Source organism: Misgurnus anguillicaudatus, chromosome 2 (genome assembly GCF_027580225.2).
Source record: "Misgurnus anguillicaudatus chromosome 2, ASM2758022v2, whole genome shotgun sequence".
NCBI classification, from domain to species: Eukaryota; Metazoa; Chordata; class Actinopteri; order Cypriniformes; family Cobitidae; genus Misgurnus; species Misgurnus anguillicaudatus.
This window is the reverse complement of record NC_073338.2, coordinates 6,171,320-6,175,691: the sequence shown is the minus strand read 5'-3', so window position 1 is coordinate 6,175,691 and position 4,372 is coordinate 6,171,320.

Genomic DNA, 4,372 nt, shown 5'->3' with positions numbered 1-4,372 from the left:
TTAATGTGACTGTATATTACATTGTATAGCATTACTATACATAATGATCTGCTTGTCTTCAATTTCACTTGAACTCATGTACATTGTATTTCTGTTATTTCTTCTTCTGCTGTGTCAATTCTGCATCTTTGGTGATTGACATATGTCAATCCTTGCAGATATCTAATCTTTTTCTGCTGCCCCATGAACTGTGTCAACGGAGTGGCGCATCCAGGAAATCACATGCATTGAGATTCTGAGTTCTTGGGTTCGAATCCCACCTGAGTCATGTATTAGGTTTTTCTATTAATGTTTTGTTCTTCCTCATCAATTCTTCTCAACCTGTCTGTAGTTCACATATGTTATATTTTTCCATGTTTGCTGTTGTTACTCTGCATTGTGGTGGTTCTGCTCTATGATTCCTGAGCCTTGCGTGTTTGATGCGCTTTATGGTGCTTGCTGTGCTTTGTGAGCTTGCTGTGCTTTGTGTGCTTGCTGTGCTTTGTGAGTTTGCTGTGTTTGTGTGCTTGCTGTGCTTTGTGAGCTTGCTGTGCTTTGTGAGCTTGCTGTGCTTTGTGTGCTTGCTGTGCTTTGTGTGTTTGCTGTGCTTTTTGAGCTTGCTGTGATTTGTGTGCTTGCTGTGCTTTGTGTCCTTGCTGTGCTTTGTGAGCTTGCTGTGCTTTGTGAGCTTGCTGTGCTTTGTGAGCTTGCTGTGCTTTGTGTGCTTGCTGTGTTTTGTGAGCTTAATGTGCTTTGTGTGCTTGCTGTGCTTTGTGAGCTTGCTGTGCTTTCTGAGCTTGCTGTGCTTTGTGTGCTTGCTTTGCTTGGTGAGCTTGCTGTGCATTTTGAGCTTGCTGTGCTTTGTCAGCTTGCTGTGCTTGGTGTGCTTGCTGTGCTTAGTGAGCTTGCTGTGGTTTGTGAGCTTGTTGTGCTTTTTGAGCTTGCTGTGCTTTGTGTGCTTGATGTGCTTTGTGTGCTTGATGTGCTTTGTGTGCTTGCTGTGTTTTGTGAGCTTACTGTGCTTTGTGTGCTTGCTATGCTTTGTGAGCTTGCTGTGCTTTGTGAGCTTGCTGTGCTTTGTGTGCTTGCTGTGCTTTGTATGCTTGCTGTGCTTTGTGAGCTTGCTGTGCTTTGTGTGCCTGCTGTGCTTTGCGTGCTGGCTGTGCTTTGTGTGCTTGGTGAGCTTGCTGTGCTTTGTGAGCTTGCTGTGATTTGTGAGCTTGCTGTGTTCTGTGTGCTTGCTGTGCTTGCTTTGGGTGTTCATTATTGCGCTGAAGGTGCTTGGCCCCGAGTTGCTGCTTGCAGCTATATTTATTATTATTATTCTTACTCTTGTCCAATGGGAGTCTATGGCAGCCCTATGAACCATAAGTAGTAGAATGATGAAATTTGCCACAATTGTAGTGGTGGTCCTTAATAGTCATGTGACCAATAATGGGGTCTTTAGCAGTACCTCTATAGCGCCACCAGCAGATCAAAAATTCAATGTTCGAACTGTTATAACTAATGATACATTTGAACTATGAAAATTCTACTTAGTACACGTGATTGCCCTTCTCACATTAATTGATTTTAATACCTTACAGTAAGACTCCTCCCATTACAGTAGTGGCCATTTTGAAATGTACAGTTGTTTGTTTTTTCGCTACTCCTCATTCAAATTTGGTTCAATTGTTATGAAGTTTGTCACAGATGATCTTTGTAGTGAGCTGCATAGAAATGACCGAACAGAATTTTGATATTTATCTTTATGCAAAAGTAATAACTGCGTAAACTTAACGAGGTTGATGCAATAATGGTTCTGAAGCTGTACCTCGGTCATTCTTTGATCAATTGAAATTAAATTTGGTACACTTCATGTTGACCATGAACTGGGGGTCCATATCAAATTTGGTGACAGCGCCACCTATGGGTCATGAGATATGAAAATAGGCTATTTTTGCCCATAAATTCTGAACTGTTTGTCAGAAAATTATGATCTTGATGTCTATGGATTGCTTACATCATGCCGCATCTGTCGATGTGTATTATGGCGGGTTTGACCAAACCGCCTGTCCGCCATTTTGAAATTTCAGATAAATTGTTATATTTTTTGAACTATTGGACATATCCGCGCAAAAAGTGGTAAGGAGCTTTGACATGATGTCCTGAAGGTACCTGGGAAGTCAGAGTACAGCGCCACCTAGGGGTAATAAACTATAACAGTTCTTATGGAACCCTTTATAACTTCGGAATACTTTGTCTGATATCAATTTCTTTCTGAAATTGTATTCACTGGTTTATGCCGGTTGCAACGATACCTCATTTGTCATTTTCCAACATTCTGTTCATGTATTATTGTAAAGCATTTGGTAGATGATTTTTCCGCTACTCCTTTTGCAAATTTTGTTTATTTTTTGCCAGGTTCTGCTCGTATAATGTTTGGAGCAATCCACACAGAAATGACTGAACAGATTTTTGATATTCTGTTCTCTTTCTTAGAAATACCACTCCAAAGTTGACCGTGCCTGTGACGTTGTCTATTTGCCATAGTAAATTAATATGACTGTATATTACATTGTATAGCATTACTATACATAATGATCTGCTTGTCTTCAATTTCACTTGAACTCATGTACATTGTATTTATGTTATTTCTACTTCTGCTGTGTCAATTCTGCATCTTTGGTGATTGACATATGTCAATCCTTGCAGATATCTAATCTTTTTCTGCTGCCCCATGAACTGTGTCAACTGAGTGGCGCATCCAGGAAAGCACATGCATTGAGATTCTGAGTTCTTGGGTTCGAATCCCACCTGAGTCGTATATTAGGTTTTTCTATTAATGTTTTGTTCTTTCTCATCAATTCTTCTCAACCTGTCTGTAGTACACATATGTTATATTTTTCCATGTTTGCTGTTGTTGCTCTGCATTGTGGTGGTTCTGCTCTATGATTCCTGAGCCTTGCGTGTTTGATGCGCTTTATGGTGCTTGCTGTGCTTTGTGAGCTTGCTGTGCTTTGTGTGCTTGCTGTGCTTTGTGAGTTTGCTGTCTTTGTGTGCTTGCTGTGCTTTGTGAGTTTGCTGTCTTTGTGTGCTTGCTGTGCTTTGTAAGCTTGCTGTGCTTTCTGTGCTTTGTGAGCTTGCTGTGCTTTGTGTGCTTGCTGTGCTTTGTGTGCTTGCTGTGCTTTGTGAGCTTGCTGTGCTTTGCCTTTGTGTGCTTTGTGTGCTTGCTGTGCTTTGTGAGCTTGCTGTGATTGGTGAGCTTGCTGTGTTTTGTGTGTTTGCTGTGCTTGCTTTGGGTGCTCATTATTGCTCTGAAGGTGCTTGGCCCCGAGTTGCTGCTTGCAGCTATATTTATTATTATTATTATTCTTACTCTTGTCCAATGGGAGTCTATGGCAGCCCTATGAACCATAAGTAGTAGAATGATGAAATTTGGCACAGTTGTAGTGGTGGTCCTAAATAGTCATGTGACCAATAATGGGGTCTCTATCAGTAACTCTATAGCGCCACCAGCAGATCAAAAATTCAATGTTCGAACTGTTATAACTAATGATACATTTGAACTATGAAAATTCTACTTAGTACACGTGATTGCCCTTCTCACATTAATTGATTTTAATACCTTACAGTAGGACTCCTCCCATTACAGTAGTGGCCATTTTGAAATGTACAGTTGTTTGTTTTTTCGCTACTCCTCATTCAAATTTGGTTCAATTGTTATGAAGTTTGTCACAGATGATCTTTGTAGTGAGCTGCATAGAAATGACCGAACAGAATTTTGATATTTATCTTTATGCAAAAGTAATAAATGCGTGAACTTAACGAGGTTGATGCAATAATGGTTCTGAAGCTGTACCTCGGTCATTCTTTGATCAATTGAAATGAAATGTGGTACACTTCATGTTGACCATGAACTGGGGGTCCATATAAAATTTGGTGACAGCGCCACCTATGAGTCATGAGATATGAAAATAGGCTATTTTTGCCCATAACTTCTGAACTGTTTGTCAGAAAATTATGATCTTGATGTCTATGGATTGCTTACATCATGCCGCATCTGTCGATGTGTATTATGGCGGGTTTGACCAAACCGCCTGTCCGCCATTTTGAAATTTCAGATAAATTGTTATATTTTTTGAACTATTGGACATATCCGCGCAAAAAGTGGTAAGGAGCTTTGACATGATGTCCTGAAGGTACCTGGGAAGTCAGAGTACAGCGCCACCTAGGGGTAATAAACTATAACAGTTCTTATGGAACCCTTTATAACTTCGGAATACTTTGTCTGATATCAATTTCTTTCTGAAATTGTATTCACTGGTTTATGCCGGTTGCAACGATACCTCATTTGTCATTTTCCAACATTCTGTTCATGTATTATTGTAAAGCATTTGGTAGATGATTTTTC